Source organism: Lissotriton helveticus, chromosome 2_1 (genome assembly GCF_964261635.1).
Source record: "Lissotriton helveticus chromosome 2_1, aLisHel1.1, whole genome shotgun sequence".
NCBI lineage: Eukaryota > Metazoa > Chordata > Amphibia > Caudata > Salamandridae > Lissotriton > Lissotriton helveticus.
The window spans coordinates 402,311,911-402,328,959 of NC_136059.1; positions in this window are offsets into that span (position 1 = coordinate 402,311,911).

Genomic DNA, 17,049 nt, shown 5'->3' on the forward strand with positions numbered 1-17,049 from the left:
CCATACTGATCTACCTCAAGAGTGGCTCCAAGCACACACTCTTCTCCCTCTCTCAGGCACCGTCAGAAACTTTCATCCGACTCACTCCTGCCTTCCTCTTGTAACCAATTCTGGGGACTCACATTCACTCTGGGCGATCTATTTACCTGCTCGCCTCCGCTGAATCCTGTCTCTGCACTGTATCTCTGTAGGTTTACACTGTGTGGAAGTGGCGGTTGTGGCACCTGACTTTGCTGAGTAATTATCTGCTGCTGTTTCGGTTGCTGTTGAATTACCTCATGCGGCACCTGTGGATTCAATTATGTATTTTCTGGATTAACTCTTGGTGGATACTTTTCTCCAATGCCCTATTCTGCCACAATTATGACAAGGGAACTTTTTCTTGAGTTCTTCTATATTCCCTACCAATTTTGTTTTGTTGAAATTTCCTTTTAATTTTCCCTGACTTGTATCAGTGTTTTTATTTTCCAATTGTGCCACTTGGTGTTCTGCTACCTTCACTTGTGCCCACATAGCCTTTTCTTTTAACTTCTTTTGTTTGCCATCAATTTCTTCACTACAATATTTGGCTTTTCTTAAAACATCATCTACAGTGCTTGATTGCCATCCTATCATACTATGCCTAATCATATCTCCAATTTCTGGTCTTAATCCATACACAAATCGATATATAAAATGACTAATGTCCTTTTCGCTCAACTCTTCGTATCCACTGTATTGTTTAAATACTAACAACAATCTTTCATAGAATGCATGTACAGATTCTTTCGGTTCCTGTGTAGTTCTGTCTATTTTGACCCAATCTGTTTCTTTTGGCGGAACTTTATTCTTTAAGCACACTATCACTTGTTTGTATTTTCTCATTACTTCAGGTGACAGGGCACCTGTTACTTTGTCTCGAGGATATGCCTCCTTCGGCCAATTTACAGTTATTTTACACTCAGTTCACAAATCTGCTGGCACGACTATATTAAATAATCCATCCAGATCAACCCATAGCACTTTTGAAACTTTCACAAATCGATCTACCTGTCGATACCATTCTACTGGTATTTCTCTCAATCTGGGGAAATCATTCGTAAATGACAGTATATCATGTCTACTCCAAGGAACATGTACATATCCTCCTCCCGGTATTTCTCTCATAGGAAATAAATTTGCGACCGTTTCTTTTTCTCTGGCTGGGAACGCTAATGTAGATTTATCACTAGCCTCCGCTTCCTTCTTTGCTCATTTCACTCTCCACTTATCCACATCTCCCCATCTCCGTAACACACAATTAATTCTTTTATCTGGGTTAACCTTCCTGCAGTATTCATATTTTCAATGTCCTTTTCCGAAAAGTCTACTCTGTAGGATTTCTGCAATGTTTTATTCTTTGCGAATTCTACTTCAAATTAATTTGCTAGTCCTTCTAATTGATCATGTACAGACTTCGCTTTCCATGTTATACTTTTGCACATGAACATAAGTTCATCATCTTGGTACATTTTTAATCTGTCTGTTCCAACTGTTCCAATAATTAATTATTCCATATCGATTTTTAATCTTGCTACATCTAATACTTTGGGTTCATGCTCTTTTAATGCCAGAATTTTAAGCCAATCACTTAATTCTTGTTCCGACGGTCCTGTAGGAGTTTGTGTTAAATCTATTTTCTCTATGCTCTTTTCAGGTGTAGCAGAGTCAGATTCTGCTCTGGTCGCATACTTATAAGGTAAACTCTGATTGAAAGTTAAGTCAGGCGGATTTATATTATTTGCTCGTCTAATCTCTGACAAATCTGGATAAATATTTTCTTTTACCTTTTGCAAACTCTGTTGTAAAGGGATTGTCAGACTTGGCTCTTTTATTCTTTGGTTTTCAAACACTGGGATTACAGGTCCTATCGTTACTGGGACTGTTACTGCTTCTATGTTTTTCGTAAGCTCTTGTATCTTTTCTGTCAATTCATTTGTAGACTGTATATATTCAGCAATGCTTGTTTGTTCTTCAGCTCGCTTTTCTACTCTATTTACGCTTTCTGCTTCGTTATTTTGCTTGGGAGTACCGGTAAGTCTTGGTTCTGTTATTGAGGTATTTGGATTATATCTCACTTCTACTCTTTCTGGTACATCTCTAAAATTTTAAAATTGCCTTCGGGTTTCATTAATTCTTTCATCTACTGGAGCATTAGGTGTAGTCCATAAAGAACCTGGTTGATATGGTGGCGGACTCCTATTTAATATTTCTTCCAGTACAGCATCCTCTGATTCACTATCACCATAACCTTCTTTCCCTGTTTCCACATTTTTCCTCTTCTCTGTACATTTATGCCCTTCATATTCATCCACAAATCTGACTGGATACATTCCATCACACATGTCAGCATTTCTCCATCTGCACATTCTACTATCATGTGTCTCTCCCCATAAACAACGCAATCTACCTCTTGGTCTGATATGTGTTTCCGACCTTTCTCGTTCCATTTCGTGCATCTCTTCTTCCCATTCAACTAAAGCTTCAAACTGAGTCGGTCTAGGTCTTGGCTCCAGCTTCATCATTCTCTCTCTCAAGTTTTACAAAACTGCCAAATTAAAAGATCCGACTTCTGGGAAAGCTAACGCACCATCATTTCTGGTATACCTTGCCCAATTCTCTAACCAAACACATGTATGGTAACCATATTTTGACAACATATAGGAAGCAGGTGTTTTCGGTGGAGGAAGTAATTTTCCCTCTCTTGTTACTATCGCCTTGTCTTTCACAAACACATTTTTCAACTTTTTAAACCCTGAAGGTTTCTTCTTTTCCTCTTCATAATAGTAATCCATTTTTCTGTTAATTCCCTGTCTTTCAAAAGATCGCGTACATTTCTGTTGCTGTTCCGTAACACCAACCTATCACAGCGCGGTTTACACGATCGTACCAATTAGAACAAGATACGTCTCTTTAGTGCTTAACCAATAGTTTTGCTGCTTTTCGTGATGCACCAATCAGCCCTTACTCTGTCTTGGTCACGAGGACAAATCCACGCGCGACACTTTTGACGTCACCAGCGCTCCGGCTTCTGCAGGGCCGACTGACCCCTCCTTTACAATGTTTATCGAGAAGCCGTATTTACAAGATATTCAACTGAATCGGTTAGTAACTTACACAAAACAACTCCATTTGTCTGTTTCGCTAAACAAAGTGACAGAATTTTCTCAATCACACAAGTATTCTGTATTTCCAGTAGACAGTGCTTACCTCTTCTCTACCACAGAATTTTACATTTGCTGATAAAGTAGCACCACTTCCTCTACTTTACCCTTCTCTCAAGATGGGTTTAAGCTCTATTACTCTCCCAGCAGTAAGTTTTAAATCAGGATACGCAATGATCCCTGTACTTGAAGGCTAAGATTTTATAGACTGTCCTCGAAATGCATTTATCCTTTCACACGTAAAGTCCCTAAACTTGTGATGTGCGATGACACCACTTGTGATATACGACGATACCACCGCAGTATACGACGATACTACTTTTTGAAACAGACTATGCGATGTGCAACTTCACTTGCCACACTTCCTCTGCCTGTAGAGTGACCAGCTTCACGCAATACTCGGAAGCCTTTTCCAGACTACATGTAACGTAATACGAACGCAACAGATGTTAGTCATAATTCTGTACATCAAAACCCTTATATAACGCTTTATACATAATCCTAGCTAATTCTATAGCAACCAATGCTCTGCTACCAAGCTAATTACTGATGCTACTCCAGAAATAATTTCTAAAGCATATAACCTTTCCCTGAATCACCAAGTCATGCATTTACTCATCAGTGGGGCCCATAACACTGTGAGCTACTCACAAAACACTTCCATCCTACTTCATGGATCGGTGAGATTCAAAGGAGAGCTGCTGTATCATAGCAGAGTGTCTAAATTAAATCTAAATATTTATACTATTTACACCTGCAATTTAAAGAGTTTTACCATAGTTTCTATCGATAGGACATTTATTTAGACACACCACCGTTATGGTCAACGGATCTGCTAGTAAAAATTAGGCATAGGAAAATACAAGACCAGCTTAATTTTCCATTTATCTAATTTTTATTCAAAGCAAAATTTAGCATGTCTAACAGTTTATTCACTTTATTTATTTCTTTATTCAAAAGATGACTTTAAAAGAGTAAAAGTTTTATCTCAATCAGTTATATTCATTTTTTATTTCAGAAGTTCGAAAATAGACATTATTATTTAGATTTCAGAACACAAGTATTAGCAAAAGACAGATAGTTCCCAAAATTCATTTCCTCCTAACTTCCCTAACTAATAACCTCATCTAAAGCTCAGACCTCACTCAAAGAAAAATAGAGAATTATTCAAAGTCTTACATCTCAGGAAAAATCAGCATACCACCAGAATCTCAGGAGGAAATTTGAAGAGAGTTTTTTCTTAAGTGAAATCAGCACTTTTTATACCCTTTTCACTAACTTTTTCTATCTACAAAAGTAACTAGCAGCATGAACTCGAGTTCTGATTGGACTATTTGGGGGCGGATGAGCATCACCTCATCATTCTAACATTCAATTTCCGTTGTGTCAGCTGAATTTTAAAGAGTCCTTTGTTTAAGAAAGTCTTTGGCCTAGGTACATCCTCAACTAGCAACTCCATGAACTTTTCCCACGTTCAGTAACTCATACATCCATTCTTTTTGGCAGTCTTCAGGACTTCCAGGGCATGCTGTCCTTGAACTGGTTTCATTCATGCACAAGCAGCTCGCATTCAAACTCAGACTCGGGCTGCGCATGCTCAGTTCGTCTTCTATTTGCAGTTAATAAAACAGCCATATTTTCACTAGGCCTCACAGGCCAGAATGGGAACTATCATAGAAACAAACACAAATAAATGTTAATTATTGAAATATAGCCCTTCTGTTTACCTCCCCCCATACTAAGGTTTCCCTATTAGTTGTTACCTAGCAAACAAGCTACATTTATGCGTGATATGCTCACCTGTCTCCAACCTCGAGCCACAAATACGTAAACAAAAAGCACATTTATGCCGCTTTTGATTATTTAATAGCTGCTTATTAGCTCAGCACACAACAGAATCACATAATTAGTTCATTATGATTGCAGCATAAGCAAAATTAGTTTCCCATGTGTACTTGTGTAGGTGCAATTTTTATTCTAGGTTTGTTAATTTCACACATCACTCAATTAGTTCAAGTTATGGTTATGGAAGTGTGACTTCACGAGGGGTAAACAAAATTTTGTTTCTCCAACTCGCTCCATCATTATCATAGTAATGATTGTAACAATCAATATACTGAAAACCAAAAGTATCCACTACAGACTAAACCATCTTGAGGACTGGACATCATTGCTGTAACTTGTCTACATCACTGATTATGCTTCCCACAAGTTTACAGGGATATCTGTAAACTGAATGTAAAACTGTAAATGAATGATATTGTATTGTAAATAATACTTGTGTCCTTTGCCTTCTCCAAATATGCCTTTAGTCCACTAGACTTTCCCGCAATTCACGAATATTCGGTTTTTCACGATACATTAACATTGGTCTCTTCACTCCCCTGACCCGTTAAGGATGGTCGCCGTAATCGACACATAGTCACGCCTCTGTCTGAAAGTAATAGCAGGTAAAGATTGCAACATTGGTTTTAACGTAACATCTGTTAGTACTATGGGACATTGGGAATAGATGATCAGAAGTCTTTTGCGTTCTTGATTACTGAACGTGGTGATGAGTGTTACATTGTGTATATCACCATCATAGTCCTCGTTTAAGGCAGCCTTAGCCGCCACTCGTGCAGCTTTATGAACTAATATTTCCTCCCTATAATGTTCATTTGCTTGACTAAGGGCTTTAATTAACATTGACCATTTGTACCCTCGACTAAGGAGATGATCTAAGGCATCCTGCTGGCACTCTTTTAAGTCAGTGTTCAAACTACAGATACGACGAATTTGCAAGAACTCCCAGTTTTGTAAGCTTTGGATCAAATGGCGGGGGTGCGAACTATCCGCATGTAAAATAGAGTTACCCGCGGTCTTTTTGCGGTGCAGTTTGGTATGAATCCGACTCTCATTGATATACAATAGTACATCTAAAAATTCAACACTTTTCTCACTTATTGTAGCAGTAAATCTTAGATTTTGTGCATTGACATTGATAGCTGTTACAAATGTTCTAGCTGCCTCTTTAGTTCCATCCATATCATACATACGACATCAATATAGCGCCAATAGTGTCTGACATGGGTCTCCCACATTGCCTTGTGTCATGAAGACATGCTCCTGCCACCAGCCAACATGAAGAAATGGGGAAACATCCTTTACGACGCAACTTTTACCACGCAGTGCCTTTACAACGCAGGTTTTTCAACGCAAGTCATTACAACGAATTGCGCTGGGGGGCGCTCTAGGATAGGTAATAGTTTAATTTACTATCCAACACCTTCCCTACTATCCACGGGTACTGGAGTTGGAACAGTAAATTAAACTATTCACTATCCAGCACCCCCCAACGCAAGTCGTTGTAACGACTTGCGTTGAAAAACCTGCGTTGTAAAGGCATGCGTAGTAAAAGCATGCGTTGTAACAACGTACATCTGAAGAAATGAATAGCTGGGGGAGAAACCTGCCCCCATAGCGACCCCTCGCAGCTGCTGGGAAACAGGAAATAATGATTGTATAGGCAGCGCTCAATCATTCTGGTAATCATACAGGTATGTTCCTGTAAATGAATTGATCTGTTATCCAAATAGTGCTTCACTGCAGATAACCCATCAGAATGATGAATACTCGTATATGAGGATTATATATACAACTATTCTGCAAAATTCGGAGGTTTGTGGTACTTATAGCGCCCAGAGCTCACACTCATGTAACTAGTGAAATAACATTAAATGCTGGAGCGTAGCTACCATTGGTGCAGAAGGTGCCTTGGCGCTGCGACACAAAGCCCTGAGGTGCCCAGTGAACACTGACAATGCTTTTTTTTGCTACCCCACCAGAAGCGAAAGGTGACGTTTTCCTGGCTTGCACCAGGGCCCACGGCATCCTCCCATATGCTACTGATGAAAGGAGTTCCAAACTGTTGCAAGGAGGGGATGGGGTGAAGCTGTTCACAAGGAATCCTCACAGCACTGGGCGCGTGGATGAGTCAGCTCGTCCGTGCCTACCAGCGCGGAGAGAATTCAGAGTGCGCGAGCCTTTGCTTTTTCTGGTGGCTTTGTACAACGGTGATGGGTTTGCTTTGTTTTCGGCAGCCATCTCTTTTTCCTGTCATCTTTTGTCTACTGTACACATTCCTCGAATTTCTGTTTTCATAGGCCAGTCAGCATGCCTAGAGAAAATGATTGCTTCAGTAAGCCCACGGCTGCCCCTGCCAAGGATCACAGCCAGTGGGGAGCAGGTGCTGGATACTTCTCCAGATCTAGCGCCAAGAACCTAAATTCTTCCAGCTGTAAACGAAAGCAAAGGCTCTGCAGTTCTGCGAAACGCACCTTTACAGTACATCCAGACCAGCGAGATAAAGAATGGTCTTTGAGGCCTTGTTCATTGCTCACTGTGGCAGAGACAGGTTCTGGGAAACCGTCGGCGCTTAGGGTAAAACTCCCCCTAATATCAGGGTCGGATAGAGACTTTAAAAAATAGGAGCGGCACCAAAATAAAACTGTCATTCCCTTACCGATCCTAATAGCTAAGAAAGTGGCCCGTATTTGCAGGTCAGGACAGTTTTTACTTGTCATGCTGTCTGGGCATTTTGCAATGTTTGTGGTAATATCAGATACATCCAGAGGGAAAACATGCCCAGATAACCTTAAAATAGGCCCACAAACTGCTAAAAAAAAACGGTCCAACCACTGACCTGTCAGACCAGCCCACCGGGTGCTGCCTGATTGTCCCATAGGCCAGTCCGACCAGGGCTAATCTGTCCCCCACACTGTCCACTTCCCCAGCTGCCTCGTCACCTTGCTGCTGCTATGGAGGTGCAGAGATCAAGGAATTAAAGCAATGAACACAGACCGGCAAACATTTGAAGCCTGGCCGTTTGTGCACAATTCCACCAGATGAAGATAATAGAGAAAAGTTCTTACTGTGCAGAAATGAGTTTGGTGTGGGGTTTATCCACTGTCATCCAGATAGATTTTGATCGAATACACATTTCACAAATATGCAAATTCTATTGACATTCCCCACACTCCTCAAATGACAGTTGACAAATGTTTACTTATTTAAAATAGTTGAGAGCCTAAAGTAACTAAATAACAATATTACTACAGTTGTACTACAACTAGTTAGGCTTAAATGGAATTCTTAATTGCTGTTTCTGCTGCATACGTGTGTGTGTGTGTGCGCTAGTGCCTTTGTGCATCGTTGTGTTCTCATTTGTGTGTGTGTGTGAGTGTGTTACGTACACACCAAGTATAATGTTGGCTGATACCATAATGACGGTGATTGCTGGCACTTTGAGGATATCCGTGTTACTGCGGGGCATGCGCCTAGTGTGATGCTTGCCTTGACTTTGATGCAGGGTCTCTTGACTGCTTAGTATATTTTTTACGAAGTTTTATATAGCGCATATATAGCGATAGTTCATCGGGTCGGGTATTAGAGCGCTTTATATAGCACCAGTGGCGTTACACAGGGACACATTCATTCTTATTAGGCACGGGGAGATTAAGGGGCAGATTTACAATTACTGGCGCATCCCTGCAAATTAGCAGGGAAGCGCCAGTAATTGTGCGCCGCAGCTCCGCCACCCATGATGCGTCACATTTACAATGCGGTGCACCATGGGGCAAAAACGGCACAGATGCGTCACGCATCTGTGCCGTGAAGGCGGCGCATTGCTGGAGTTGCGTCGCAAGCGCGACACAGCTCCAGCAATGCTTTGGGGGGCCTATTCCTTCAATGCTGCGTCAATCCTTACGCCTGCTTCAAGCAGGCGCAGGGTTTTGACGCAACATTGGCCTAAAAGTGACTGAGTGAAATCTTGTAGATTTCACTCAGCCACTTTTAGGAGGCATCCTGCGTGGGAACGACCCCCCTGCGCCGGAACGCCTCCTTATGGCGCAGGGCTTTACAACGTGACGCATCTCCCAGATGCGTCACGTTGTAAATACCCCGCACCATGGCGCATCTTTTGCGCCACCGCTGCATCACAAAAGTGACGCAACGGCGGCGTAAAAGAGGCGCAAGGGGCTTGTAAATCTGCCCCTAAGTGATTTGCCCAGAATCACAGGATGCTCAGCGTTATTGGGAGACTCGAACCCGTCTCCCCGATTCAAGGCCGACACCCTAGCCGTTAGACCAACTCCTCTCCTCTTCCACTCTAGATTTGGTCGGCATTAAGGGATTCACAGAGGCAGTGTGAAATTTGGAAATGACCAACTGTGTAGGGCCATTTGTAGTAATCTAATTATTTTAAGGAGGGCAAGTATTTTAGCTTGAATGTTACATTTTTTTGCGATTTTATTGAAGTGTTAAATCTCTGTATGTGATTTTATCATGCTTGTATGGTCAACATTGACCGTATAAAGATGTTGATGGTGATGCTTGCCTTGGCATAATGGTGGTAGTTACAGACAGCTGGTGGCGTCTGAGCTATGATAGTGTTCCCCATTGGTATAATGCTGTCCCTGACTTGCTGGTGGAAATTTGTGGAATATTTTGGGGATCCTTGGCATTATAATTCATGTCCCGCCAATAATGCTCACTTTGGCATAATGTTGATGATTATTCAGACACCTCAGGCCCTTTTGATAAACTTTGCAGATAACATTTCAAGCACAAAAAACCTAAACTTTGCAGTATTTGTGAGACAGGCACCATCCTACTCAGGCAGCAGGAGATAGATGCAAAGAGGGATGTCTGGCTTCAATTTAGAAGGTGCGCTCTCTCTGGCACGCCCTGACATCTCACTTCCCAGCTTCAAAGCTCCCATGTTTAAATATAGGATGATGGAGAGAGCTGCTGCTGTAGCTTGCCAACCCTCCTGCCATCTTATGTTAAGGTGAGGGGCGCAAGGAAGAGACTAAAGTACCTGAAGTCTACATGAGCCCCCTCGCGGCCATCGCACGCCAACACAACCTCAACATAATCTCCTACGCCGACGACACCCAGCTGATCCTCTCCCTGACCAACGACCCCGCCACCGCCAGAGCCAACCTGCACGAAGGGATGAGAGATGTAGCCGAATGGATGACGACCAGCCGCCTGAAACTGAACTCAGACAAGACGGAGGTCCTCATCCTGGGCTCCTCGCCCTCCGCCTGGGACGACTCCTGGTGGCCCCCCGCCCTGGGCACCGCACCCAAACCGACGGACCACGCACGCAACCTGGGCTTCATCCTGGACTCCTCCCTCTCCATGACCAGACAAGTCAACGCCGTCTCCTCGTCATGCTTCAACATCCTGCGCATGCTACGTAAGATCTTCCGGTGGATCCCCAACGAGACGAGGAAGACGGTCACCCAGGCCCTCGTCACCAGCCGACTGGACTACGGCAACGCCCTCTACGCCGGAACCACCGCCAAGCTCCAGAAGAGACTCCAGCGGATCCAGAACGCCTCGGCCAGACTCATCCTCGACATCCCCCGACGCAGCCACATCTCCGGACACCGGAGAGATCTGCATTGGCTCCCGGTCAACAAGAGAATCACCTTCCGTCTCCTCACCCACGCGCACAAAGCCCTACACGACCAAGGCCCGAGCTACCTCAACAACCGGATCAACTTCTACACTCCCAAGCGCCTCCTCAGATCAACCAGCCACGCCCTCGCCGCCGTCCCCCGCATCCGAAGAGCGACAACAGGCGGAAGGTCCTTCTCCTACCTGGCCGCCAAGACCTGGAACTCACTCCCGACCGACCTGCGCCTGACCCAAGACCACCTCTCCTTCAGGAAGAAGCTCAAGACCTGGCTGTTCGAGCAGTAACGCCCCCCCCCCCCACCTAGCGCCTTGAGACCCTACGGGTGAGTAGTGCGCTCTATAAATGACATGATTGATTGATTGATTGAAGTAACTGCTCTTTGCATCACCATGTAATTATGGGAGAGCCAACCAGGAGCGGCCAGTGTGAGGAAAGCAGATCACAGGATTTCGGGTGCTGAGGAGGAGGGAGGCAGGACAACTGTTGCCATGGAGGAAAGGGGGCAGGAGGACACATTCCAAGGTGGAGTGGAAGAACAGTAGAACGGGTGAATATTGAAATCAAATATATAATCTGTACCAATATACTAATGTTTTGAATATTGATGGTAAGTGTATCGTTTTTAGGGCAAAGTTTCTGGTTGCAAAAGACCTATTGAGGGATGGCCCAGAGCTTACAGGGGCTTACAGCCTGCCTATAGATTACTAATGGTTGGTTTTATTGCCACTCTGATTGGCTTGCTTTCTATTCAATGGTTTTACTTGTGCCTGACTCGCCATCTTGTGTTTGTCTCACCCCTGGAGCATAGCCTCTATACCAACGCCCTGACTGATTGGCATCTATTCTTGTACTACTCACTTTTTGGGAACTTTTTTTCTTTTTGGTTATGCACTCCATGAGAGTGCATATTGGATCCTGTTCTCTCCTTCTCTACCCTTTTGCTGTCTCCAAATGCCCCCACCAGCCTCCCTATTTCATTTTCATGTACTTCTCCCTCGCTCCTAGTGTTGCTATCACTTTTGTTTACTTCTCACCCTCTCTTTTGTGCTTCTATTCCCTCGGCCCCATCACTCCATGTTCCTCTTTCCGCCACCCCCATGCTCTGAGTCCATCTCTCCATGTGTGCTTTCCCACAACCCTATGTTGCTGTTGCCCTTGTGCAATGCTTCTCTCTTTGTCCCCACTCGCACCCCCCATTCGCTCCTCTGCTACCCTACATGGATGTTTTTTGAAAAATGTTTGCTTTGGTGCTCCAAAAATGTAAATTGTTTTATATACCAATCTAAGTATCATCTGCCACCTACGATCAATAAATAAAAAACTTAAAGCAATCTATGCACATGCAATTCCTCTAGGGCTCACATGCGCTCTGTCCCAAGCACGCACACCAGTTCAATGATGTAAATGCCAGCAGCAGTGGACAATTGCTTCTTGTTTTACATTTTTTTTATGATGCTTCACAGCTTTGGGAAAATGCTAAATGCTGTGAATCATCACCAAAAAGGCACTGACAAAGCCAATAGGTCTTAAAAGGGAGACCTGTTGGTTTTTCCAATGCATATTGTTTTTAAAACAATATTATCAATGTTATAAATGTCAATGCCTTCAAAAATCATGATTTTTAATATTATTTTGTGATGTTTTTATGTTAATAATATTTAATTTATGTGTTTTTTTGTAAGTGTTAATGGGTTTCTTAATTTTTAGTTTGTTATTCTTTCTACATTTATTTCTAAGTTTAGTTAAATTAGTAGTAAGAATTTGTTGCAGGAATATGGATTTTATAGGGGATTTGCGAATTAGTGTTTTCAATTAATTATTTAATTTTATTTGTTATTTATTACACTTTTAAGATTGTTACATACATTTGTAAAATATATATTTTATAAGTTTAATTACATTTCTTTTTTATGATCTTGTGTTTTAAATGCATGTTGCTAAGGGAGTGTTTTAGAATAATGTTTTTTACAATTTGTAGATTTCTATATACTTGTTTATGTTTTTCAATGGTTCATGTGGTTAGGTTTCATAGGGAATTAGGGTGGGCAGTATTTTAAAATGTATATATTTAAAAAATTGTGTTTTTGTTTTTTATGTTTGCTATAAAGATTTTGAAAAATATTGTTGACATTTATTTGAAAATTATAACGAAAAATTGCAAGAATTTTTTAAATATCATTCTTTAAAGCTACGAAGAAAATATTTTAATTAATTTCTATACATTTAAACATATTTGAGACTGAAATAATTATTGTGTTAATTTAAATGTACATCCCAGGTATTGGACTTTCTAATGTTTTTATTTACAATACTTTTAAAAGCTTTATTTTGTAAATAATTTAATTTAGTAACATTTTAACTTTAATTAAGAATAAATTACAGATATTTTCATTGTTATTTATTTTATATTATTTAAATAATTTGAATTGTATTTTATTTTTGATTAGATTGGAGTTTGAATAGAAAATTTGATCACCTCAGAGAGAACTACTTTTTTCAAAAGTAACACTTTCCCAAATGTTCTTTGTATTTGGGTGGGTATATTAAATCTAGACTCTCACCCCTAGAGTCCAGCACTTTCCCCAGTTTTGTTTAGTTTGGAGGGAAAGTAGTACATTTGCCCCGAGAGCCAAAACATATCCTCAAAGTTGTTTAGTTTTGAATGGAAATAGTAAATATTGTCCTCCAGAGTCCAACACTTTCTCCAATTTTTCTTATTTTGGAGTGGAAATATTACATTTACTCCAAACCCACTAGAGTCCAACACTTTCCAGAGTGTTGCTTAATTTGGAGTGGGAATAGTATGTTAAACCACCTGGGTATCCAACACTTTCCCCGATGTTGCTTAGTTTGTTGGGTGAATGTACATCTACTCCCCCACCCAGAATCTAAAACGTTCCCCAATCTTGTTTAGTGGGAATAGTAAATATGACCCCCCGAGTCCAACATATTCCCCAAATGTTGCTAAGTTTGGAGTTGGAAAAGTACGTTTCACTCTTCCATGGTTCAACAATTTCCCCGCTTTTGCCTAATTTGGGAGCTGGGATAGGAAATCTAATCCTGCGCAGTCCAACACTTCCCCCAGCGTTGTTCAGTTTGGAGTGGACACATTAAATCTGACCCTCTGAAGTTCAACACTTCCCATAATGTCACTTAATTTGGAGAGGGAATAGTAAATCCACCCACAGAGTCTAACACTTTACTCAATTTTGATAAGTTTGGGGTGGGAATGGTAAATCTAACCCTCCAAGTGCAACACTTTCTTTAGTGTTATTCATTTTGTAGTAGGAATATCAAATCTGACCCTGCCGAGTCTAACACTTTCCCCAATGTTGTTTAGTATTGAGTGGAAATTGTAAATATTATTACACCAGAGTCAAAAGCTTTCCCTGATCTTACTTGATTTGGAATGAGAATAGTAAAGCCACCCTCAGAGTCCAACAATTATCCAATGTTGCTTAGTTTGGAGTGGGTATAGCAAATTGCACCAGCCCAGAGTCCAATACTTTCCTCAATGTTCCTTAGTTTTTTCAGGGGATAGTAAATCTGACCCCTCTAGAGTCCAACACTTTCCACATTGTTGTTTAGTTTGGTGTGAGAATAGTGAATCTGACCCAAGGACCCCAACATTTTCACCAAATGTTGCTAAGTTTTAATTGAGACTATTACATCAACCCCTTTCCCCAGACAGAGACTAACATGTTCCCCAATGTGCAGTTTGGTATGAGAATAGTAAATCTGATCTCGCCAATTCCAACACTTCTGACAAATAATGCTAAGTTTTGAGAGGGAATATTACATCTGACATCCCCCAAGAGTCCAACACTTTCCTCAAATGTTGCTTAGTTTGAAGTTGGAATAGTAGCTCTGACCCCTAAAGTCCAACACTTTTCCCATTGGTGTTAAGTTTGCAGTGGGAATATTACATTTGATTCCCCAGAGTCTAACACTTCCCTTGAATTTGCTTAACTTGGAGAGGGAATAGTAAATCTGACATCCCAAAAGTTCAGCACTCTTCTCAATTGTGTTCACTTTTGAGTGGGAATAGTAAATCCGACCCCCTGAACTCCTCACAGTCCAACACTTTCCTCATTATTATTTTTTTTGGGAGAGGAAACACTAAATCCCATCCTCCTGGATCCCACCACTTTACCCACTGTTGCTTAGTTTGGATTGGGAACAGTAAATCTGTCTCCCCAGAGTCCAATACTTTTCCCAAAGCGTCCTTACTTTTGAGTGGGAATGGTAAGTAGCACCACACTTTTAAAGAGGTTACTTAGTGTGTGGTGTTGATAGTAAATCTGACTCCTTTGGAGTGCAACAATTCCCTAAATTTTGGCCCAGATTTATTATGATTTTTCATCTCGTTTGCATGTCTTTCGTGGAGCAGCCCGATGCCAAATCATTTTTGGCAATTACTAAGTCTCACAAAGCCTCTATGTGTGGTTTAGTGAATGCAAGTAACTCAACGCATCATATAGCCCTGCCTTGTATTGCATCAGGTAGATGTTATATGGGTGGAACGTCAGTGTTCCCATGCATCCACACATGTATTTTTATGCATACCAAGGTTTACAAAGATTTGTCAACATGGGTTTGCTTCAAAACAGTGTGCCTACCCGACAAAGGCATAACAAAGAGATATATAATTATTTCTCTTAGTTTTGTCTTCTTTCTATATGTGCTGCATTCTACACACACATAGGAAGAGGAACATGCTTCTAAAGATTGTTTTAGTGCAGGAAGGCATGTCTTCCTGCACAAAAAAATAATCCTGCTCTTAATGCAAGCAACCTTGCATTATGGTGCAATGATGCCTGAGTTTGTGCTAAGCAGCACACAGTTTGGTACCACAAAGACAGAGATGCTCCATAGCTTTGTCAAGTCAAGGCAAGTAAAACTTTATTTGATTGCTATTTCAGACAATCATAAAAGCGCATAAAATACACAATTAATTACCCAACAAAAATTAAAAATTATCAAATGTGCAATTAATGATCAAATTAATTCCATTAAATCAGTATCACTTAGCTCATTGTAGACCACATGATTATATCGTGATGCATTTCCTATGTCTAAGTACTTTCTTTAAAAACATGGCTATCCTCCAGACTATATGTTAATTTTCCAAAAACTGTAGTACAGTAATCGCCGGCGGCATTGTCTGATCCCCAAAGATTTTAAGATTGTAACAATCCACGTTTTCCATAATTCATTATAAAATCTACAAAATAAAACAACGTGTATAGTGGATTGTTCTGAGTGGGTATCACAGGGACACAGTTGCAGTTCTCGTGGCTAGTCATTCATGTTTGGTAAATTTACAAGTTTATGGAAAATCCCAAGTATGAATCTGGTCAATAAAAAACTGTCATAGCCACCAGGTACCATTATCAAATAAGGTTGTATATTAAAAGTTGTTAAAATCATTTGATTGTACTGCACAGTGGGCTTTATAATCTCTGCCAATATTCTGATTGTATTTAGTAGCAAGAGGCACTCTATTTTAAAGTTTTTATCATGATCATCAACATAGTACTAGGGTCTGTAAGATATTCTAAATAGCCTAGATTGCGCATAAAGTCTCGACATACCTTAGCCAAGGGATAGTTAAAGGCCCTTCGAGTTTTAAACTATCCAGTAAAATGTCCTGTTTGTGTCGATGTCCAGATCCTATGCCATAAAAGAATAGGCTCCATTTTTATGAGGTCAGCAATGTATGGTAAACCCAACTCAGAATGGCAGGCATACGATGATGTACTACTCAGTACTACTAAGATATATCGTAAAAACGCATTTCCACTATTTGTAAGGGGTACACATCAACAAAGCCCCAGACCCCTGCCCCATACATAGCTGGGGAGGTGCATTTTGCCTTGTAGATCTGAATGAGCACAGCCGGCGGCCTCCTACCCAACTTTCTTGAGAAATTAGCAAGAGTGCCAGTGGTCTTTAAAAACGTCAACGTTTGTGCTAGCACTGCTTGGGCCCATAGGTCATTCTGGTAGAACCATATACAGAGATAAGAAAATCTCTTAGTGAATGCTATCTTCTGCTCATCTATATACATATCCCTGCATTTCTGACTGCCATGACCAAACCTCATTATAAAGGTTTTCGAGGTGTTCACCCTAAGGCCAAGATGGCACATAAAGGCTGAGAAGCTGTTTAAAACCTTTTGCAGTTCTACTTGAGTGCATGCCTTCAGAACTGCATCATCCACCTATAAAAGAGCAGGTATTGGGCATCCAGCTATTTGAGGGAGGTCTTGGCAGTCTTTGGTCAGTGGTTCACCCAAGGCATTAATGTAAAGATTAGAAAGAAAGGGGGCTAGCACACAACCTTGCCTAACCCCCCTCCTTATTGGAAACAGGGCAGAACACTTATCGTTAATAC